General features: G+C 41.8%; 1 protein-coding gene across 9 annotated transcripts in view; it reads left to right on the top strand.

The window, feature by feature from the left end:
* The window catches only part of ATXN1 (ataxin 1), a 277,784-nt gene that overhangs the window by 159,176 nt on the left and 93,858 nt on the right, over positions 1–24,750 (top strand). Inside the window, exon 1 of one of the 9 annotated variants that reach the window (XM_071736403.1) lies at positions 7,893–7,913. The exons of the other annotated variants lie outside the window; for them this stretch is intronic. The gene's annotated coding sequence lies outside the window, so the exon portion shown is untranslated. Of the gene's footprint in view, positions 1–7,892; positions 7,914–24,750 lie in introns of those variants that run through there. 9 annotated transcript variants of the gene reach the window in all.

Here is a 24,750-nt window from a genome sequence, read left to right as displayed (position 1 = left end):
AGAAGTTTCTTAGGCAGCTTGTGTTTGTAACTAATGAATACTATGGGCAAGAATTTATTTTTCTGAGTTCTATAAGCATACGCTTTGTATTGTTGAAATACATTTCCCTGTTTCATGGCCTTTTCAGGTCTTCTGTTTTCCTGCAGTATTTTCCTATGGATAATGTTACTTAAAGAACTCCTAATGTATAAGATTTTATAGTCTGTTAAAAGCAGTTAAGATGGTAAAGTCTGTCGAGTTTTTTATATGCAAAGGGCCTTGTGCTTGGAAATCCTTCATGCTGTGCCTAAGTGAGAATTTCATGTTTCAGAAATATGAAATAAGAACTTTGATGAATGTGGTCCCTTCAACAATAAATCTAAATGTGGATAATTGAAATGGTGAGAAAATAATGAAAACAAGGAAATTACTTGAATCCTGTAATGCCAAAAGAAACAGAAAATCTCACACACACACTCTGCCCCAGGGATTAAGCATATGTATTAATTTTTAAGCAGGCGTCGTGGGGCACAACCACTTCAAAAATTAAGTTTCTTTGGCAGGCAGAGGCTTCGGTTGCAAGGTGAACCATTTTTCCCTGAGCTGTGAACCCATCTTTTGAGTGCTCCGCACTCCTTTACCGTTTGCTACAGTTCTGTATGAGCTAGACAATTGCTCTTAACTCTGTTTTGCAGATGGGATATAGGAAGGATGAAGGACTCGTGGGAGCTCAGTGATGTTAAGGTTTGACTTTATCGGTTTCCCAGATCCTAGGTAACTGTTCTATCCTTGTGGTCATCCTTCTGCTTGGATCCTTCCCCAGTGGTTTTTATTTGATGCCAGCGTTACTCAGTTGCTCTGTCTGCTCCTGTTTTTCCAGCATGGTCACATCTCGGTTACCTCAGCTAAATCACATTCTTGATGAGAAGCATTTAGGCCTTCAGAGGCTGTGACACTGTCACTAAACAGTTTCTGCCTCTAAGTTACTGCTTCAAAGAGTTAAATTTGCCCCAAGGCTGAGGAGCAGACTTCAGTCTGGGTATCGGTTCCTAAAGTCCAATCATCTGACTTGGAGTGCACACCAAGCATTTTGCTTCTGCACTTGGCTGTATTGCTTTGTTGTTTCAAAATAGTATGAAGTGACAGTGTTTTTCCAGGAAGCTTCCACTTTTGCAAATTCCTTTTTATTTTCTCCTTCTTTCTCTATCAGCTACTGCCTTGCCTTCTGAGTTTAGGTATCAGTTGTCAGGAGACTCCAGCCTTCAGATGACACATTTTATTAATTTTTTCTCTGTCTTTTTCTTTGCTTGCTAAGATGTCTAAAAAAACCCAAGCCTGTAACAAAAGTATGGGTAACAAATGAAACCATTCATCCCACGTCTCCTTCCTCTCTCTACAGCTTTTCAAAGCTGTTTTACAGTATGGAAGTGGAGGCTAATCCTGGGCTGTTTTCCCTGACGAGGGAATTCTCACTTGTGTTCCATGAATGGTGACTCTGTTCTTGCTCAAGCCTTCTCCAAGTTAGCTGGGAGAGGGAAAGAGCCCATCCAGTGTGATCTCAGACTCAGTGGTGCTCCTCCCAGATGCATACTCAATCCAGAACACCTCCCAGTTCTTCAGAGGCTTTTGCTCTCCATCCCTGTGCCTGTCTCAGGTATGCTGGGTAGGCTGTCCCTTGAGATTTCCCATTCCAACCTTACTAATGTTTTAGGATATCTGTTGTGGCAAGTCAATAACGCTCTAAACATTAAATACCTGTGTTTCATAAGATACAGGAAGGCCCATTCTCTTCTAATGTAAGCTGGTCTTGCTTCTCAATCTAGAGAAACTCACATGGGTTTGTACCAAAGCACTATCTGATGTGAATTGTGTTGATGGAAATCTTACTCACACCCTTTGACAGTCCACGCTTCTTTCATGCTGTCCTTAGGACACTGGATCTCTCAAATCAAAGTATGTTATCTCTTTTCCTAGTGTTCTTCATAAAGCTGTAAGGAGGGCTGGATATAGGCCAGGTAATTCTGGATTATTTTCTTGCCCTGAATTTCTTCTCTGGTCAGTGGAGTTTTTTTTCCGCATCTATTCACTGCTCTGCTACCCAAAGGGGAACATTATGGGGACTTGCTGCATAGTCTAGAGACTGATAAATTGTCAGCATGAGAGAGGTCTGTATTGCTGATTTTCCTGGAAAGCTGAAAGGAAAATCAGGATGATTTTAATAATGTGGAGGGTGAGTTGTTACTGCTTAACTTCCTCAGCTATTGACTTAAGTACCTTACACTGACAGATGTAGATCTTATTAAATAGGGTGTCCAAAACTCATGTGAATCAGAATTAACTCCAGCATGGCCCATGAAATAATAGTCAGGACATGCACATCTATGTCTTGTCTTGTGATCTGAAGAGTTACTCCTTTTCAGAAAGTAAGTATATGTTTGAACTTGGTTTGCTTTTTCTTGCATCAGTTCTTGGTATTGAGAGCATTTGGGTGAACCCGTTGCTCAGCCTGGCACTCGTGCCAGGTTGCAGCTACTGAAGATACATGCACCATGTAGAAGAATGGAGCTCTCCAACCAGAGACCCCACCATGAGACTGCTACAGCACTCTTGGTTTGGCTCAGTTTCATTTCATCTCCAGTTGGAGGAAGGTTTCCATTCTCCTTGCGGCTGCTTTGATCTTGCTTAGCTCTTCAGGATTACTGAGAAAGCCTGGTAACCTGTACTGCATATATTTTGTTTTTTCCCCATGTATATATTTACCTGTCCACTGGAGGAGGAAGTTCAACTCGGTCTATGTAATAGATGTATATAATGTATATAATGGTTGAATGCAGAAGACAAGACTTTAATGTTTTCAGAGCTTGTTTGTTCATGTAAGTGAGAGCCAAGGAGTACAACTTAATGCAGTAGGCAGTAACTGTGTCAGTTTGTGTTAAAAGATAAAGGCTTTCTTCATGCTGCAGCTCTTATAATGGTTAAGTAGATATGGCAGTAGTGCTTCATACTCTCCCAGTGTAGGTGTAGTCTATTATCAGGAGTAAAAATCAGGTATTTTTATATTTACTGCTAGAAATAAGTGGGGTTTGTGGTTTGAAGACACCTCAACATGACAGAGCTTGTGTTGTACATACAATGGGGCTTAGATTTCTTGACTCTTCTCTTAAGAGGCTTTCAGGAAGTCTCTGAAGTGTTCCAAACCCTTCAAAGGCCTGTTCTCAATTCCCAGGCTTCTCCAGGGTATGAGATATCAGCTCATCTGTAGCTCTGCTCCACTCTTGCATTTGGAGGCTGCTTGCCTGCTGCTCCTTAAGACTTTTCTGTTTTTTAAATCATTCCTGCCAACACGTTTTGCCTCTTGTTGTAGGGAGGAAAGTAAGTAGTAAGCACCAAGGCCCTAAGTTTGTTGTGATAGGAGGATCCCATCCAACAAAGCGAAAGATCCCATGTAAGTGGGACCTCTTTGGCATTTTTCTTCCTTCCTCTGTTTGTACATCTGTCTTACAATCTGAAAGGCTTACCATCAGTCTTGGAAAGATCATCTGCAAGGCACAGATTTGCAAGGTTTTATGGGATAATCTACCTACCTACCTCTCTTGCAGTAAAATTAGAAAGTCAGACCTTTTGCCTCTATTTCTGAAGAGTTACGTGAGGAGAAAGCAACCTTACAACTCTAAGTCATGATGTAAAACTGGGTGGCATCAACTTTGGGGAAAAAGTTGATGCCATTGCTCTTTTCTTCTAAGGCTCAGCAGCAGTGGTGATCCCATCTGCAAAAGGTTCAGGAGTGCAACTGCTACCCTAAAAACCAAAAAACACTTGAGTCATTTGCATAGTGGATCAGAATGCAGCCTGCCCAGCAAAGGCCACAAACTTTCACATTTGAGTCATCTGTTGAAAAGCTATGTGTTTTATGAAGAAAGAACTAAAAGTTTTAAAGTAATTTTGTTTTCTTGCAGCTGAATCATCTGACTCTTAAATGGTGAAGGTTATGCATCAAGTGAATTTTCTTGCTGCCTTTCTGTGTCTGCTGAGCTGTAACGATCAGAGTTTGCTCTTGCTTCCAGTCCTAAGAACAGTTCTTTGATTGTAGGGTGAATATCAATGTTGTGCCTATAGAAACCAATCAGTGCTTCCTCCTAATTTTTGTAAATAGGCTGTGACTCCGACACTTGGATTTCCTGACAGAATCAAAAAATCTCTGCACACAACAATGTATTGTCTTCCAAATTCACCATCTAGCGCCTCATTGTTACAGTCTGCGTTTCTCCTGTTGCAGTATGTCCAGACATCACTGGAGCCTGTAATATTTCAGTTTTATTCTACATCATGGATTTGTTTAAGGGACTTTCTCAGCAATAACTGTAGGAAATAGCAAGCAGTATAAGAAAAGCTGGTTGAATTGCCTACAGTCAGCATTTCACAACATTTAGTGTTTTTCCAGTTTAAAATAACCTTTTAAACTGACATTTTACCAAACTCGGTGTCCGTTTCCTGTTCATTTTTTTTTCCTTTTTGCATTTTAACATGAATGATTCAGGTTTTCTTGAGAACAAGATAAAAAAACCTGCATTTTCGTACTTTTTTTAAAAATAGGCCAGCTCTTCCACTGAGTAGCTGTGTAGCACCTTCATATCTGGGGACATATATCTTAAATTTGGCTCTAGAGTTGCCCTGGTGCTACAAATCTGCCTTCTTATTTGCAGGAATATTTTACACAGTCAGTGTATGAACTCAGAAATTTCTCATTTTGTATCCATCTACACAGCGGGAGCTTGTTAAGCAGTGCTGCACTGAATATGCTATGCTTGAAAGGTAAAGACCTTGTTTTAATATTGCTTCATCTGTCTTCTGAGGATTGCTGCGATCCTAGGCATAGGAAGCAAGAGGAAGAAAGTTGTCCTCTCGTGTTTTCAGAGACATTATTGGTAGCCCAGACAGGATGGAGCAGAAGGATGGGGTGGAGAGAGAACAGAATCTATGGAAGATGTGTTCAGAAGAAGTGTTGGGGAACATGTGACTGAACAGGGAGATGAGGGAGGTGGTGGCTGCAAGCACCAAGTGTGGCCACAGCATTTTGGAGCTGGTGTGACTGTCAGGCATGGACTATATGATGGGGTTGGGATGAAGATGAAGATGAATGAGGAAAATGGGGTGAAGAATCTGAGGAGGGAAGCAGCAGGACTGAAATCACAGAAGAGAAGGTCAGAGGGAAATGTTCGTTTTGTACATCGGGATGGAGTTCATGATTCCTCAGGCTGCACTTGTGTGCTGCGTGCTCTGTCTCGTGAGGAATAGAATACCACTGCACCTTTTGGTTGTTTTTGGTAGTCCAGGTTCTTTGCACATCCTTGTAGCCCTACGGAAACAGGAGCCTGAAGTATGAAAGTGCTGTCCCTTCTGCATCAGTGCAAAAACTGTGGTCTGAAACCACACAGTTTAGCTTAAACTTCTGCTAAGTGTCTTCAAAGTTGAGTTACTTCTCACTGAAGTGAATGAGGAGCATCCATGCAGTTTGTTTGAGCAGCTCTGAGGCAGAAAAGCAACCTCCAACACGAGGATGCAACAAGTATCTTGCTGGCAGCAGTACCTCCTGTGAACACGTGTATTTCCATTTGCTTGTACTGCTTAGTCTTGCTGTCCCTTTGCTGCTGGTATGTGTCTGTGAGTGCAAATAATGTGTCTTAACCATCTGTTTTGATTCACCTGTGCTCCAGTTCTCTGTTCCTGCTTGCAGTTACCTCAGTGTCTAATCAAAAAGGTCTGTGTGCATTTAGAAGTTTTAGTTCTGGTAACGATTTTGACCTGTAGCTGTGTGCAGATGTCTTCTTTTGGGTCTACCTGTGTCAGCACAAGCTTCCATGTAATCACTACCCCTTCCCTTGGAAATGATCCTCTTTGGCCTCTTCTGGGCTCCCCAGGTGGTCGGAGGCAAAACGGGGTTAAGAGAAGAGAGTGTAAAGAGCAGTTTGTATCTGTTCCAGTTTATTTTCACCATAATGGATTATGAAATGCTTTTACACCAGACTGCTAGCACTTCTGAAGGGAGACAGTCATCACAGGAAGAGGGGCAGCTGGTGCTAAGCAAGTGTGTAGGAGGAAAAACTCATCAAGCAGCGTAGCTGGGCTTGGAAGGGACCTTTGTCCACAGCCTGAGTCTCTTTGAGTCTCAGTTCTGTCTGTGGGATGGGGAAAAAACCCTCTTACAGGGGTGTTGCTAACGTGTGCTAATTTTAGTATATCAGGCAGCTAGGTAATATGGTGACAGCCAGGAAATAACCTATAGGGAAATAGCTCGTTCTGTCTTTAAAGCATGGGTTGTAAAACCATTTTTAATAGTGAGAATGAAGTGTTGCTTATTCAGTAAACTAGCTCTACTATACCACAATTTGTGGTGGGGGAAAAAAAACTGTGTGATCATAAAATCAAGAAAGATGATGAAATGTTGCACAATGGGCCTTATTTCTCATATTTCCTAGTTCTTAACATTTCACATGGCTGTATATGTTTGTATGTGTAATGAACTGTTTGTTACCAACTTTGTAGTTGCTCAATGCTTTCTGTCCAAAGATTTTAAAGCACTTTAAAAAAGTCTTAAAGGACATTAAAGCATCTTACACTTCTGCCAGTACACTCCTTTAAGGACTTTTCTGTCTCTGAAAGTGCATGCTTCTGGTTGTTAAAAAGGACCACAACACTTAGCTGAAGGATGTAGGAGGGGCAATGTTTTTTTCTACCTTACCATTTTCTAAATCCGATCAGAAGTCACATTCGGTAATTTTTTTGCAAGTCTCCCTTCTATGTCAATTTATTTGCCTGTATTTGTAAGTCCTTGCATAGCAACAAGTGAGTGAGAGAGACAAGAAAATGCAGCTATGAAACCACAAATGTTGTCAGTGAGGAAACAGAGCCCAGTTAATTCTCATAAATAGGTTTAAATAATTTTGAAAATTATGCTATTTGAAATTATCTGTCTCTTCCTTGCACAGTGTTGAAGGGGCTGGGTGTCTTAATGTATAACAGAGGAAATGGCTACACCGATAAGTAAAAAATAAAAAGATTGGAACCCACTTGTTGGTAATTTTCCAGGGTGCTGAGCATGTATCGTTCCAGCTAATTTCATTTGGAGTTACGAGGATTCAGGAGCTCTGAAAACCAAGTATGCAGGGTCTTAAGCCACAGAAATAAGTTGGCATGCGAAAAAAGCCTTTGCTTTAAAAACCGTGCTTGCCACGGAGTAAATGACATGTGACCTCCCTTTGTAAGAGCAACCCCTTTAGTAACCGCCCTAGTGTGCACTCTCAGGCTAAGGTGCCTTGCAGTAAGCAAGAGGAGGTTCACCACCCTGCCTGGAAGGAGTCACCCTTCTGCCTTCACTTGGGGCTAAAACCCGGTGTCTGGGCAGCTCCTGCAGCGTACGCCCTTCCTGCCTTGTTTGTCAGCCCCTCTCACCTCTCTTGCTTTGGATTCACAAGCTTGTTGCTGTCTGTAGGACAGCAAGAATAAGCAGAGTGAAGGGAAATGGCTTTGCTGTGTTTTGTTTAATTTTCTTGAGGAGGTAAAGATGTTGTGCCTTGTCCAGGCAGTCTGGTTTAGGACAGCGTTGAGGCTTTTATTGTTGGGGCCGGGGTATTTAGTTGTCTGACTTTGCTGCTATTCTGTTTGGTTTATTCGGCCAGGGACATATCACAGATGGATTTTTTGATCAGACAGAATTCTAGTACAGTTAAAATTCAGAAGCAACATTCACACACCAGTTGTGTGAAATGCCTGTTGCTCACTCCTATACGCTTCTTGCCCTTGCTCTCCCTTAGGTGTAGAGTCCTCTCTGCAAGTTGCAAACTCTATGGAGCAGGCGCCATTTCCTAATGTGTGTTTGTGCAGTGTGTAGCACAGCAAGACCCAGGATTTGCTGCGGTTTCTGGACGTGCTGTAATGTATGTAGGGGTACTCTGTCTTGCTGAGTAATTAGAATAGTTCACACTAGCTGAACTTGCAGAGTTTCCTGTGTGCAGGCTGGTGAGGAAAGGGATTTTTCTTTCCGTGCTGAGGGGGCTTTGCAAATGTTCTCCAAGTCTCAGTAGCAGCTGACAATTTGGGTGCAGGACAAAGACATAATTTGGAAATAGCTTCAAAGTTTAGAGATGGCCCTTCACATACTAATGCTCCCAGATGAGTTAAGAGGAGGAAATTCACACCTTTCTTAGTGCTGCTGTTTCAGTCTGTCAGGCTGCAGACTCAGCCAGAGTGCTGTGTGCAGGTTTTCATAGTGAGAGATTTTGTCACTCCCAGAAGTGCTAGAAACTTAATTGCTTTCAAAGGCAAGCCCGGAATCTGGAGGACCCAGTACAACCCGCTGAGAAAACATAGATCATGAGATACTATCAGGTTTCTTTGCTTGGGCTTGCGTGGAGTGAGTTTGCTTTGTGAGCGAATGCCTTTGGAATACACTGGTATGGGGGGTTTTTTGTTGGTTCTTAGACATAGCAGTAATTGTTGTTGGGCTTGTTAATAGGCATCTATGCTCTGCTCTGTAGTTACTGCTCATGTTTTCTAAAAAGTGTGCAGACAAAAAGATATTTGTTCTGCCTTGAAATCATGAAAGCACTTACGCATTTAAATGAATTGACAGCCTTGATCCAGGTGGTTCCCAGCTACTATGCCTTCAAATAAACATGGAGAGAGCACTGGCTGTTTGTTATTTGACCATTGCTGTTTATCTTTGCTCAGAGACAAGTGCTTAAAATGCCAGTATTTACTTACTCTTTTTTTCCACCAGCTTGCCAGCCACTTTTGTACCTAGCAAAGTGAACTGTGATGGCAACTGGTAAGAATCTGCCTTTTGCCAATAAGGAATTGCATTTTCAAATGTCCTTGTATAGCATAGGTTCCTAAGTTTTATTTTTTGCTCTTGTGAAAAATATGTGGAGCTCATCCTTAAATTGGTCGGGGAGTTCTGCCATTTTTAATACAGGCTGGTTTTAGATTTAGTTTTCCCCATCTCCTTAAAAACCTTGTTTGTAGACTCCAAACCGATAGGAATACTCTTTTGGTATATTTTTGCATGGAAACTAAAGCAGGACAAGTTTTTCAGGTAAACCAGCCAAATAATCTACGGCCTTTTGATCATTTTCCATTAATATTAAACCAGTAATCTGCCCTATTAGATGTTGTTTGAAAGGAAGTTCAGCGTTTAAAGAAGATAAACATACCAGTTGACATTCAATATGTCTTCTCAAGTCACCGGCAGAAACCTTGTTGAACCTTGTTGGCAGAGGTGCCTTCTGTAAAGGGTTCCTAAAAACTCCGCCCCAGCGATTGGATTAGTTTCTGAAATGCTCTGGCACTGCAGTGGGTCTGGTGCCAGCACAGCACTCTTGGTCCTGCTCCAGTTGGAGCTGAAAAAGGGCTGAGCTTTAAGACCTTTAGGATGCCTTTGTGTCCAGGAGAAACTGAACACTGGATTAATGCGTCATCCAAACTGTGGTATATTCCTAGAAGTTGATTAATAGGGTCCTTTAATCTGGGAAGCTTTTATAGCTGAAGTTATTGAGATATTAGCACTTAGAGGTGAAGGATCTTCAGCTCTTAAGATTGCCTGGCGCACAGACAAGCAAAGATCTCAATTGCTTTGAGGTGCTGACAGTTATCACAGCTTTGTGCAGACACACCTTTGCCAGTACTGACAAAACACAAATACCAGTTTCACATCACTGTGCTCATCTTGGCTGGTGTACAGCTTCAAACCCTACTATACCTTCACAGCTTTGGCACAGAAAAGAGAAACAAGGGGTCAACAGCAACAGTAGCCTCGTCTAAAGAGGGTTGTTTTAAGTGCTTTGCATAAAGACAGTATTTGCAAAATAAATTTTATCTCTTACTTTAAAATCAGACATTTAATGGATTATATCACTCTCAGCCCAGGCTGAAGTTGCAGTGGATGCAAGAGCAGACTTTGGTCCATGATGAGGACAGTAGCAAATGAAGGAAAAATATTATTTTCTTTCTGCAACACTGAGTTCCTCCAAACATCACAGATAACTGAAAAGTCTGTTTTCAAAACTGCTCTGACCCTATATGCAAATAAAATTTCTGTGATTTCAGCTTTTTGCTAGAAATTGTATCTATTATGCATCAGAGTGACAAAGCACTGGTGTGTGAATATGAAGTGATTTCTAAAGAAGCTAAGTTAAAATCCAGAGTATTTAATAACTGAAAAAGGGTTAAGGCTCCCCCCATCCACAGCATGGACCACCGTGTATCTCAATACAGCTGTCAGTAACCTCCTACTGGCGTATGAAAGTTTCACATTGATATAAAGACTGTATTGACAGATATATTTAGTCTCCTCAGACTACAGATCCACATCACAGTTGTTGCTGGTGACTTCTGCAAGCCCCTGCCTGCAACTATGGAGTTGGAAATGAGCAGGCAAACTGGCTGATATTCTTGGCATTGCAGTGTGGAGATATTAACTTTACTAATTTTTTGGGAAAAAAAAGCCTCGCAATTTGACACTCCGGTGGCAAAACTATCAGTGCTCCCAGCTGCTGTTAGCACTGGGTTTAATGTCAGTACTTTTGACATCTGCTATTAAAAGCATTGCAGACTTCTAGAGGAGTGGGAGATGGCACTGGCTTTGGGTAGCTTCCAGGAGAGCTGAACAGATTCTTTGATTTGCCACGATCAAACATCCTGATTGCCACAGCATAACTTGGGCTCTCTTTTTGACTTGGTGACTGAAGTATGTCATGAATTCTAATGAAGTGTGATGCAGCCTTCTGGAGTTAAAAATTACAGTGGTTCTGTTCCCTGGGTGCTGCAGTAGTGGCACAACAGCAACACTGACCAAATCTCTGCTCTGGGTGGGTGTCTGTCCCCTTCTATCTGGTGTGCAGGACATTACCACTACGTCTAAGGGCAGCAGGGCAGGCCCTCCAGCTCTCAGGCAGCACAACCAAGACCTTTGTCAGTGGAAATATTTTCTCCTCCCACTCCTCTGTTATGCTTCTGTTGTAAGGTGCAAGATGCTGTAATGGTTTATGTGACTTTCTTAGGCTGTGACCTGTGTTTTTACTATGGCAGGCTCAGAACAGGTTTGTCAGTTCCAGATCACTTTGTGTCTGCCTAGGGTAGGTGGTTGTCTCCTTTACCTTCATCTAGCACAGATCTCTCAGGCACTGCTCAGTAAATAATGTCAATGCAAGGTAAACTTGCCTTGCAGCTGTTAAAACTCTCAGTCTCCTGAAAAGCCAGTAGATGGGGTGTGTGCAATTCCTCTGCAAAATCACTTCATTTCTCAACCCAAAGATCCAGCTTTTAATTTTAACATTTCTGTTGCAGGAAGTCTTTTTTTTTTTTTTTTTTTTTTCTGTTAGAGATGGCCCTTCACATGAATCACAAATTTAAGCACCCCCAAGTGGAAGCACCAGAAATTCTTAATTCATACTTACGCATTAAATACTGTGAGCATGATCTACTGTGCACCTCACAACAGCTTGGTCTTTGAAATCTAGGTATGAATTTTTATCATAAGTTTTTTTCTTTATTTTTACAAATTAAACTAGTCATGAAAGTACTAGGTAACAGTAAACAAACTGGGTTACCACAGATTTGTTCTTAGTTTAAGGTTGCATTATTATGTATAGATGCCGTGGGGCCAACTATGAAATACACTTCCAATTTTTGTGTCTTGAAACCTAGCATGTAAGAGTAAATGTACATTTGTATGCATAATTTTGTTGAGACGGATGTGAAAATTGAATTTGCTAGCAGTATAAATTGAAATATTTTGCTGTTGTTAATAACAGCCATGTAAATAATAATGGTAAAACAGACTCCAGAGTTACTAGGCACATCCCAGGGTGGATTTCGTGCTTAATGGGTCAGTTATGGTAGACTTTAAAATAGAAGGAATCTAAAACAGGAGACAAAGTGAGTTTGGTACAAGCGCGTTCCTGAGTTGTCTTCCTGCAAGGAGGTTACAGCATATCACAGGATGAACCAACATGGAAATAGGGTCGCCCAAAGTAATATATGCCATTAACAATCACTGCTAAACACTGCTAAAACACAATCCATGTATAACATGCATGCACCTAGGGAGAAATATCTTGCCAAGAAATAAGTTAAATTTAGAATACTATATCAGGATTCAGTTATCTTCTGAGAAGCGTGAATGTTGATGGCCAAGATCTATAGCTGAAGTTTCCCAAGAGAATTTTGAAAGAAATGATGTCCATACATACACGCACTCTCCTCCAAGTTATCAGTGCTGTTGTGGGAATGTAAAAATCTTCAAATAGCAGAGCAACCTCAATTAATTTAAAATAAAAGTTTAATAGTGGAGTCTGAGGGAGTCCTGAAGGTGCTGGTTTTGCTCGTGCCTATGATGAAAGAGGCAAAGAACACGAACCTGTTACGGAGTGTTGCTTTTCAGATGAGAACCACAATAGACATATGTTTTAATCTGGTGTAGTGAAGTGTGCCCAAAATACTCTAAGCATTTGACAGTTGCACAAATTATCCACTTTCTTAGCAGTCTGATTTTGTATTATAGTATAATCTGTTTCCCCTCTGTCTTTAATGTGCAGTTCTGCTGAGTGTGCAGTTCACATTGGCTGTCTCGGGCAGACTGCAGGTCAGCTTTTGAATATGGGAGAATTTATGAAATTTAAGTATTTTGTGTACAGCTAACAGCAGTTGTGCTAGTACAAAGACTTTGCTTTATCAGCAAAAGTGGTCTAGGTTTACATTTATGTCCACATTCAATTCTTACGTTTATGGCAGTTGAGGGAAAAAAATCAGGAGCTTAGTGCAGTCTTTAACAATCTGCTTTGGTAGCCAGCCAGTCTACTTACCCTTGCATGAAGCACATGCAAGGGTGGCCCTTTCTTCCATTAACTCTTTGGTGCTGGGGAACTGTGAGGGATTCACATGATATAGAAAGGAGGGAAAAAAAATTAAATAAATGCAAGATTAGCAAAAGCTTTTTAGTTGACATGCACCAAGCTAGGCAGTAGGAACAACTAGGTGGTAATGTTTGCTGAAGTGCTGTGGCAGACAAGGGATATTGGAGATGGTGATCCAGCTCTGCTGGAGTCTGCAGGGGGAGTGGAGGGCAGTTTTTCTCCTTGGAAACTGGAATTGGGTTGGGCAGTTTCTGGCTGTTGTTTGCTATAGCTCAGCTGTTTCCCATGTGACATGGCTGAGTTTCTTCACTTCTTGCCCAAGCTGGTGCTGGAGTTTGGAGTAGCAGGCAGTTTGCCAACATCACTCCTGTTTGATTAAGGCTTTTGTTTGTTTGTTTTTGTTGGACTAGGAAGAGATGGGGAGGAATCATACCCATGCATGGAGAAATGGTGATGAGTGTAGAGGGAAGGCCACGCAGCCCTGGTTCCCAAGCTTAGCAATAACCAGTGCCAATGTGGGAGCTTGTTTGTAGCACCTCAGCTTGCCCAGCAAAGTGTCCATTGTGTTGTGAATGAAGAGCAGGGTGAGACTTACTTGAAAGGTGATTATTGCAATCTCCAAATGCTTTGAGGGAGAGTCACTGCTGAGCAAAGGTAGGAGCTTGTCTCCCAAGGTTAAATATTGAGCTGTCCTTTAAACCAGAGAGATGAGACTCCACGAGAAGGATATGAAAAACAGATTAACTTCATTTGAGACCTAGAATGCCTCAAAATTTGGCAGACCTTGAGATCATACTTCAAAGTTGTTCAGCTCCACAAGATAGAGTGTAAATTCCTGTTTGGTCAAAGTATTGCGCAGTAACTGGAGTCGGTCTTGGGGCTTCCTTGTGCTGGGCACTGTCACACTACTTAGAAGATAGCTCCTGGCTGAGCTGACTACGAGCCTGTATGCTCTGAGCTGCTCATGTGCCTCTTCTCCATCTCCCCAAATAGACAGGAGTAAACATTGACCCTGAATTAGTTTTACCACATTGAGCAACAAAGTGTAAATATACCTGAGTCTTACTGAACCCATCTTTAGCCTCCCAAAATAACCTTCCATATTTTAAAATCGTCAAAGCCAAAGCTGTGTAAAAATTCTGTGTTTCATGACAGCACGAATGAAGCATGGCCTCCTAATGACCCTGAAATTCAGATGTATTCAGGGGCACTTGGAAAGAGCTGGACTTCCTGCGGTTTGGTAGGTGTCTGCCACCGTACTTGATTTGGTCTGGACACTAAAGAGAAATTTAGTACATTGGCTTACCTATGAATTTACCATTCTGGCACTGGTGGGCTGATTCCCCAAGCTTAATACTGAGAGGCAGAGAACATCTTTCCAAGGGCATTGTGTGTCTAGTGTTCACCCTAATATGTGGACCCACCTTTTTGGTGATGTGCAAAGAGAAAAAAAGTCAACCTAGTTCAGATTTTTTAGCCACTTGTGCCTGGAGCTCATTCTGAAATAAGATTAATGCATGGCTACATGTAGGTAGGATTTTAAGCTGTAAGATTACTAATTGTTTTCAGTGTTGTATGCTGTTTGATTGTTGTGGGATTTTTTAATTTAGGATAAGGTGAATATCATTATATTTAGCTTATAACAAAGAAAAATACATTTTCTCTTAAATGTCTTGATATGAAGTAATTTAAACTAAATTTATGCACAAATAATTTCCAAGAGATTTGCTGCCAAGTACAATAAAAAAAAGTCTGCACTTTTGCAGGGACCCAATGAGATTTTGCAAATTTAGATTTATTCTAAAAACTAAATGTGGTTGAGGGTGTCATTTTTTAAACAGCACTTTTAGAAGTAGTTAGCTGAAAAGTGTAGCAATTCAAAGCACAGAGGGAATGATTCTGAAGTGCAAAGTCTTGAAACACAACAGAGGTTGACAGTTTCACTACAATTAGAAGCAAGGCAGGCACAACTCCCACTTCTGAAAACTTCCCTATCGCACTGCTTCCTCTCTTGGCCTAGAAAACCTCATAAAAAACCCCTTTGAGTGGCTTTGCATGTACATAGTTACACTCAGTAGCATTAGGATACAAAGCAGAAAGGGCTGCTAAATCTGTAAAGAATAATCTTTATATGAAGTTTCACAGAGGTATTTTTTTCCATATGGTTTCAGTCTCCTGAGAATGCGGCTTTTTTGAGGAGAGCAACTTCTAGGGGATTTTTGGGTTTTTTTATTTTTTTTAACAAGGCTTGTTTTGTTAGGAAACCACTCCCTTCTGCATTTAGCCTTGCTGCTAACTGCCTTTTGCTTTATTTCATTTTCCATGAATTGCCACATTCTCCCACACTGTTACAACTTCACACTGATTATGTTACATGGCACTTCTGCCTGCTGCCTTTGGGAGGAGTGGCTGAGGGAAGGATATGGTGTACCTGGGAAACAGCGATTCATTGCCTTCTGAGAGAGCTTTGATGGAACAGAGTTTTGTAGCTGCCAAAACACTCCAGAGACTGTTCCTCCCAGGCTAAGATAGGTGGCTAGGGTAGGTGGGATCAGGAAGACATCCTGTGATAGTTTAAACACTGCTTTGTGATGTGTCACTGCTGAGGATTTTGCATAAGAAGGTGCCGTGTGGCGTGTCAGGCTGATGTTTTTCATCCCTTTTCATTCAGTCACAAACTGTAGTGGAGAGTGAGCCCCAAACCCTGGTGCCAGAGAGGGTGTGGAAGGTGGTGAGCTTCATGGGAACTTTGACTCACTGAGGTCTTTGGATTGCCCATCGTGCCCAACCTGCAAGCCTGTATTTCTCCCAGCGACTGGGAACAGCTCAGGTTTGTCCTTAGCCCGGCTGGTCTTCTGCAGCAAAATCTTCCAGAGCAGCTGAATGTAAGACCATTGCTTATTAAAGCTGCAGACAAGAGAACTGGATGTAGCAGAGTTGCTCAGCACATCTAATCCACTTAAAGTGTGGAGCTCATCTGCTGATCTGCGGGGGTGACAGCACTCTTAGGTGGGATAGCTAAAGAGGCTTTGGCTTGAGCTAGAGCTTCCGGGCAATCAAAACCTGCAGCTAGGGCTGAGGATCTGGTTACACTAAGTTGGCCCTGACCCAACCAAACATGGATAGAAGTGAGAGGTTAGGTGAGATAAACTCCTCTGCTTGAGCCTTGTCTTAGCTCAGGAGCTGATCAACACATTCAAGTGCTTTTCCAGTCTCAAGTACTTTTCCAGTCCAACTGCTTTGATCAAAGGTAGGGCTTATTTGGTTGTGAGCTGGGATGACCTTTGCCAACAAAAGACTTTTCTTTAACTGAGATAATTACATCTACAATGCTAGCTGGTAAGATTTCTACTTTAATTGTGTCACTGCACATAATGATGCAGATCTTTTACAGGTAGGAAAATTAATTTCTGACATAGTAAGCATGGTTGGGTCCCACCTACGCTGTGGCTATTGGCAGAGGTGCAGGATGAACAGCTGGTGCTGTAACAGCATCTCTGATTATATTATGTCTAGTGTGTGACATGAGAAGGTGATTCAAAAATTCATGTCCATCTGACTAGACTAGCAGCAGTGCTGGCTGCAGGCAAGCCCAGCATAACCCTTTCTGCTACATGACCATTGGCAGGGGTTGCTGCAGCCTGCAAGAGCAAACTGTGGGCACTGGTCCTGGATAGAACTTTTATTTTTTCAGTCTTTTTTTTTTTTTTTTTTTTTTTTTTTCCAGAATACATATGCTGTTGAGTCCTCCACTGTCCTCCCTGTGGTACTAAAAGGTGTCTGCAGGGACTAAATCTTGGTTACCTTCTGTGAAAAGGGCTCTTATTCACAAAAAGTGTTCCTGCAAACCAAATTCTTCTCCGCAGCTAATCCCCACTTGCCACAGGGAGGTGGAAGATGTCAATGCCATGGGTCCAGTTGGTTCTCCTCCCAACACATGATGATGCAGCCAGGGACCACTCTCACTTGACCCACGTACCACTCATACCCCTGGGTACAGAGGCCTGCTCCTTTCTTTCCTTCAGTAGCAGAAAGAGGCAGAAATGAAGGCAGGACTCAACTCTGAATTTCAGAAAAGGCTGAAACTGATCTGTTGGAATAAGGACAGAACCAGGAAACAGGAGCACCTGTGTTGCATAGCTTTGGGCAGGACAATTATCCCTTTTCCAGTGAAATTCCCCTTTGCAGAAGGTATGAATAATAATAATACTCAAGTTAGCTTGCAGGGGTGTCACAGAGTGTGCAGTTAAGTTTTTGATGCAGTGTTCATAGTATGTAAAACCAGAAAGGGGTGCCAAGTATTACTACAGCTTAATTTTATTGAGGGTTAAACATTGTGGATGTGCCTAGATGAGCATTCCCTCACAGTGGGCCAGGCAAGTGACCAGCAGCAAGTAATGGGCAAAAAGAGAGAATGGGGCTAACAGTTCAGTCATGTGTTGTTTTTTGTTTTTTTTTTTCTGTTACCACCGAATGCTTCTCAGATGGAGGTGATCATATTATCAGCTTGGGACTCTGACACATTTTACTGTATAAAAGAGAAATGAAGGTTAATAGCATGAAAATTCATCTTGTAGGAGCGTGAGAGAGTGGAAGTACTTTCAAGCATGCCCTGAATGGTCCTTAAATGATAGATAGGTTTCAGAAACAGATTCTACCCGAGTAGTTAGGTGACTGCTTTTTCACCGGGGGGGCAGCATGCTCAGGGTGCTGTGCTGATTCCTGCACATCTCATTCTACTGCTGTTGTGGGTTTTGCATTGTTAACAAAGTGGTCTATAGACCTGGAGGGAAATCACTTGGACAAGGTTGGTACCCCGTGGCAGTGGCATCAGAAAGGGGTTGTACATGTAACCTCGCACGCAGGCACACATATTGGGGAATACTCCTGGGTTTGAAACATGAGTCAGTGCCAAACTCAGATGGTTTTTTTTTTGTGTTAGAGCTGCTGAGTGTAAGAGAGGGAGAGACAGCTTGTGTGATTGCTCCAGCTTGCTCTAATTTTGTGTGAAATGGGGGCTTTCCAGTGGTGAGGTTACTCCAAGTGCGATCGCACCAGCAGGTTTCACGTTGTGCGTGTGCCTCCCATGTGTTTTCTTCTACTGCCTGCTCATTCTCATTAATTTTTATTAGGTGTGAAATGCAAAGGCTTGTCCTAATTACCACGGGTAGATGATAGCACAACTGAATAACAGTCTTCCAATAATCAGGGCTAACTTCTGCCCTCAGATAATTACACACGAGGATCACTGGAGCCAGTGTATTGCTGGGAGGGAGGAAGGACTTCTCCCACTTTTTCTGTGTGAGTTAATTCCCTTTCTTTGTTCTGTGACAGTGTCCTGAAGGACAGGTCCAAAGGTCCATGAAGCTGAAAAGGATCATTCAAATGTCTTTTTCCAAGCTTTGGGCCAAAGTCTGCATTGTACCGTTGTTCACATGGCATGTAAAAAGATAGTGTGGCCCTGAATTTTCTCAGTGTTTGGTTTTTTTCCTCCCAGGTTTAAAAGCTGTTATGGTCATTTACCTAGGCATAGTAACAGCATCAACTCCACAGTTCTTTTTTAGTGGTGTTTCAGTATCAATTGCTGCAAGAAAACGAAGAGTAGAGATGCAGCATATGTAGCATATAATGCTGATTTGTTGCCTTAAAAAAAAAAAAAAAAAATTACAGTTTAAAATTTAGGGGGCAAATCTCAAATTCTGTGAAATTCATGGCACAATGCCAGTTTATTTGAAAGAATCTTCCACTTGTCCTCAAGTCTTACAAGTCTTACACTACAATTTCCTTTCTTGCGTGCCACTCACCTTTCAGATGCTACTCCTTTTTTTGCATTATTAATTATCATTATTGTTGTTGCTGTTATTATTCCAGGAGATCTGTATGGGAGGAATGCTGAAAACTGGATTAAAAATAGCATTTTCATGTCCTCCCACTCACTGTACTTCGTGCACAGAATGCCTTTTATAAATGCAGACTTGCTGCTTGGCTAGATAAAAGAAGCTGTCACTTCATTTCCATAACGAAGTCGTTCCCAGGAGAATTTAATTGTTTTAGCAATAAAATTTTTCCAAAAGGCCTTTATTTTGCCTGAGAAAGGTAACAGAAATGAACTTCTAAGTGGTTAATCCACAAAACAGTTGGGAGAAAGCAAGACGGTCTTGATTTGATATAAGGAGATTTGTATGTGTATGAATTCCCTTTCGAGTAAGATGAGAATGTTCCTAACTGAAAATCAAATGAGAAACATCCCCCAACCTTACACTAAATCGCGAGGTTTTTTCCTTGCTGGCAGAAACATCACCCATCTTTATCACCACTCTGATGAATAAATTTGGTCATGCCCTTAAGTTCAGCCCTATTTCAAAATGCACTTGCGTGCCTTCTGATTCAGACGCTTTCCTGAATTAGTGGTGGACAATCATTGGTAGTTAGTTATTCCAGTGCAGTACTTTTGTTACGAGGTATGTTCTTAATCTTTTGGAGGAATGACCACTGTGTTCTGTACTCAGGCCAGGCACTTCTTGAAGGGAGGACTCTGGTTCTGCTGTGTGGAGCACAGGGGCAGTCCTGTTCCCTCCCTGCCTGCATGCAGCATGCTGCCACGGCCTCTCTCCCCACTTCCCTGGCGTTTCTCACGCCTTTTCTCAGCTGATCATTGTCCCGTGCCAGCGTGATGTTCCTTTTTTGTCTTAATGCTGAATGTGCTAAAGTGTGTCAGAATTAGAGCATCAAAGACGTGCTGACATAGAAAGCATATGGAGTAAGCAAAAGGTCCTATGGCTTGGGTTTGGTTCTTTCCTTTTTTTCTTCTTTTATTTTATTTTTTTTGGAGGGGTGATATCTGTCGTTTTTCACCCATTTTGAGACATGTTTGCGTTTTGCAAAGTACGAATTGATGTCATTACCACTTCAGTCACTATAGAAAACCTATTACTATAGGTAGTTACGTGTAATCAGAAGCAAAAGGAAAGAGGAGAAAAACATTTTCTTTGTATTCAGGAAAGCCTTTATAGATTCAGCATTCAGCACACTTAAAATTGCATTGTATTAAAGAGACACAACAGTTTTGGAAATTATTGTTTATGGGGAGGTTTGTGAATTCAGGATGTGATATTCTGACTCACACAACAGCAAACATGTTTGCACTCCAGCTGCTATGACTCACGCTGGCATTTTGTCTTAAGTGTGGCAATTGTTTTAGCCCTCCACTTGGTGCACGATGAATGAAACCTCTGAGGTCCCCTCTTGCAGATTTACTACGTGCAGCCACGCTGGTAAATGGCAGGCTCATCTGTAGAGTATTTCCTCTAACACATACACATGTACACATGCATGCACATGCACACACAGAGGTACACGTGCACACCTCCCCCTAAGCAATACTTTACTTTTAAATACTAGATTCATAGAAAGGAAATGCATAATTACAGTGCTGGCATTTGCACCACATAAGGCAGCCCACATCAAAAGGTGTTTGCCATTAATGTTTCAACAGGTAATCTCTGGATTTATTGCCAAGCCGTGTTCCTGTTACTTAGTGCTCAGTGTTGAAATCATTGAAATCTTTGTTGTAAACTGGCATAGTCATCTTAATCCTGCAAAAAAAAAGTTAGTCAATAGTACCTTTGTTTTCCAGCACGGTGTTTCATGTTACATCAGCAGCACAGAAGATGAGGCTTTGCTAGAAGAGGGGAGAAGGTTAAGGCTGGATTCTAGGCTGGTTTCCTAGGGAAGCAAGGCTCTCGTGGTGGCATTGCTTGTGCCTCTACCCAAGTGTTTGTCCCTGGCCTGGCGGCTCATGTTACTTCTGTCCTTCTCAACTCAACCTGCTTCATGGGTAGAGGCTACTGGGAAGCTGTTCCCTGAAGTCTTTCTTTAAGTAGGGAAGAACTGCAGAAACCTGTAGCTGAACCCAATGAGGCACAGGCTATGTCTCCAGCTCAAATCTTACCATCACCAGGGAGTCAGTACAGCAGGCATCCACTGGGATTATTGCTGCTGCCAAAGGTAACCTTTCTGCTGGTATTTTTTAATGCTACAACCCACAGAGCTATCTTCTTCAGGTGCTTTGTCTTTGGCTTGTTAAAATATTGCAAATCATCAGCACCTCAGACATTGGTTTTCGTGCCGCTACACTTTGGGACTCCCACTATTTGGATTCCCCTTCAACACCATCTGTTTGCAGGAGAGCTGTGGCTGTTGTTCATGAGATGTCTGTATGTTTAGTGAAGGCCTAGCCTTTGATCCAGTTCTTATCCATAACAAGTTAGAAAGGTGCTGCAGTTCTTCAAGTATGCAGGAGGTTCATTGTCTCAACTTAGGGATGAGCTGCATTTTTTGCATAATAGCTTCCACAAAAGAAAAAGAGAAATATCTTATGTCATGAGACAGAAGCCTCCAGAATGACTATTTCTATTGCTTATATATGTTCAACATTACTGGCTCAGAGCCTTAATTATTATGGACCATTTGAATGCTTTTTCCAGTCTCCTCTGCTCAGAAGACCTGTAGGAATGACTGTTAAAAACAAGCAAGCAATGCTATTGTTTTTACTTAGAACCTCTGTGAGAGAATGAATAAAGTTAGCATGCTGAGAGAAATGTAAATCAGTGTTGAAATCCCCCCTCCTCCCTCCTGCTATTCCTGCTTTGATAGACATGAGAAAGTGACAAATAGGTGGTGCGGAGGTTAATAGGGTGATGGATTTTTTTTGAGAAGTACATCATTGACATCTAACAGGAGGTATCTGTGGAGGACTTTTTCCAGTTCTGTACTGTTGTTTCTTAGGCAAAACAATCTTGACATGTCTCTCTTTTATTTTCACCTGGTGGCATTGTGTGTTTGCACCCACTGCTCACCTCTTTACTTGCTCTTTTAATACCTTATGCTGCACTCTTTGTGGGGAAAATCTCGTAGAGCTTAGCAACGAAGCACAGTTTAACCTCAGATCTTGTTTTAAAAAAATGAGTGTTCCTGAAGTACAAATAGCAAGTATGGTTATGATTGCTGTGTAAAGGTGATGTCTCAGAGGTCCAGGTTAAATATGTGTTTGTATTGTTGTTAGGCATTGTGTAACCCTGGCATGTTTTTGTATTTACAACTGCCCCTGTGGTGATGAACCTTCATCTATTTCCAGATTGCTTGTACAAAGGTGTTGGGGTCAGGGAATGGGTCATGGGAGCAGTGAGGACCCCTCTGAGAGTACGGTTGCTTCCGTGGTTTCCAGGTAACAGGTTTGGAAGGACGGATGTCTAGTGAGCAGGGCTGAAAAATCCCATTCCCAGTTTTCTTGCATAGGTTGATGCTAAAACAAAGGGACTTGAACTGGGAAAAGTACCTGCTGTGGATGACATAATGATGAATAATGTATTTTTAGATTAAATCTTGCAACACTGATTTCTGGATCACTAACAGCTAACATGAGTTGTGCAGAATCACAGGTCATCCTCAGTAGTGTCTCCTGAGCTGGAGTGTGAGCTGCAGCCTTACCCCTTCAGCCTCATGTGCTGTTCCTGACCGTCTGCTGTTTGCAGATGGATGTCCCCATCCTGCTGCACTTCATTTTCCCATTTTAATTTCCATAAGTAACTCATGCTGAAAATGCCAGTCACACAGGAAAGATACACAGGGTTGGTGCGGCCTGTGGATGTGTTCAGAGAGCTCAGGAAGGTAACGTGTATCTTCCTCATCCTACTACAAATTGTGGGGCAGGATTGATTGCTCTCTTGCCTGAGCCCCATGATCTGCTTGCTGTTTTTCTGGTTTAGGACCTGCAGGATATGAAAAGTGCTGACAGCTTGATTTGCTATTGCCTTACACCCTGATACAGTTACTCACCCTGCACAAAGTGGGTGTAACACCTTGTGAAGTTGGGCATTTCACTATGGACCATACACAAAGCCATGGAAAGTAGTGCTTGTTTACAGGACAGAGCTGTGGAGAATCAAGCTACAGATAACAAATGGATCTTAAACAGTGATGTCTGCCCGTTCTATGCAAACCAAACCTCTTTCATGCTAAGATGATACTCCTTCACCTAAGCCTTAAAGTAGGCATAATTGTGATTTAAATCTTTTATACACTATCAGAGCAATTAATGTAAAGATGATTCAGCTCCATCAGGAGCAGCCTTTGTACACTAGACAAAAAGTCAGGAAATTTTCAGGTGGGCAAAATTTGGCTGGCTGGTGTAGAGAAGCTTTTATTAACTTGAAATCTTAAAGAAGGATAGTTAATTTTTGTTTGTGGTTTGGTGTTGTTATTTGTTGGGATTTTTTCCCATTTCCATAAGAATCTCTTCTACATGTCTAAAATCAGCTAAAACTATTGAAAATAATTTAGAAGATTTTTTCCTGACATGATAGATGATAATACACATTGCATAATAGAAATAGCACACGCTTCAGGAAGATACAACCTCGCCTTTCCCATTTGCTGTAAGGCAGGATTGAGCCTGTCTAGAACTATTCCATGCAGAGGAAGAATAAAGGAGGAAATGAATTATGGTTTTATTTGAGTTGCAGGATTAGTTGTGGGATAATAGCAAACAACGAAACATCTTGGGAACAACGCTGCTGTCTCTTAAACAGTTTTATTAGCTTACGTTGATTTGTGAATTAGGAAAACCAAATTACATGATGCAAGAGGGCAAGGAATGGCAATTAAAAACCTGAAGGAAAGAACTGGAAAAACCATGATCTCTCACTACCTGTTCTCCAAAGCAAGATGAAGAGCATGACCTTTTCTCTGAAGAAATACAGGGTGTTGCACAGAGCTGGCTTCTAGTTTTCAATTTTGCCAGTTTGCAGTTGCTCACTTGTGCTGTGGTTCTTGTCCGCTGATCCCCCTGGGGTCCAATTTTAGTATCTAAATACTCCCAAGAATTACTTCCAGGTTCTTTGATTTGAGGTCTCTCAATTACACTTCTAATCTGTTAACTCTGTGTTCTTTTTAGCACTCAAGTGCGGGGCTATGTTGTGATATTTGAATAACCATAATACTTTGGGACCATGAAAAACAGCTTCTTTGCCTAACACTTCCCAATCACAGCCAAGATGTGATCAGTAACTGTGTGTGTGATAGTGATTCATTGATCATGTTGAAAGTTCAGTTGCAAAGCCTGGTTAAAGGCTGGTTGTACAGCAAGCTGCCCTTCCTTCATGGTCCCTCCAAATTACCACTCTTTCATGTGTTCCAGGAAGAGCACATCATCACAGCCCATCAGCTCTGCATAGCAAAAAAGATTGTTCCCATTAGAGAATGAGCACTGTGCTCTTCAGGCAACGATTGTGCTTCAAGAAGTAGGGTAACTGCCTGTGCATCCTGAAATTTGTGCCATGCTGTCTTTAAATCTTAAGGGTGAAAATGTCTGGGAACATTTGCAGGCAGACATGCCTCGTCCCTCACAGAAGGAAGTGCCTACGGGTAAGGTCAAGAGACCAAGTTGTAGCAGATTAAAACTAGTTTATGAATTTACAGCATATCATCCTCTCCCATAATAACTGGCTCTGTGCATGGTGCAAAGGCAATCTGTGGTAAATACAAGGTCTCTCATCCTTTTTTTACCTGATGGGTAGGCTACCTTGTGTCGTGTCATCATGCAGCTCTTGCTCCTGTTTCTGTGACTGGAACCCTGGTACAGGCAATTGGAACCTTGTTCAATAGACTCAAAAACCTGATACTGCTTGTTGAAGTTAGTGCAAAGACTTGGAGTGAGTGTGGCTGATTTCAGCCCCGTGTTACAGGCAGCTGACTGTACAGGGAGGCTCAGAGGAGTCTGTGCAAGGAGCTGGAAAATCTACAGGAGAAAAGATAAGCATGGAGTAAATTTCTCTGCTCTTACTAAAAATAACTGGTAGCCATC

The sequence above is a fragment of the Heliangelus exortis genome, chromosome 2 (genome assembly GCF_036169615.1).
Source record: "Heliangelus exortis chromosome 2, bHelExo1.hap1, whole genome shotgun sequence".
NCBI lineage: Eukaryota > Metazoa > Chordata > Aves > Apodiformes > Trochilidae > Heliangelus > Heliangelus exortis.
Note: the sequence above shows the minus strand (reverse complement) of the source record. Positions and strands in the feature narration are given on the sequence as shown.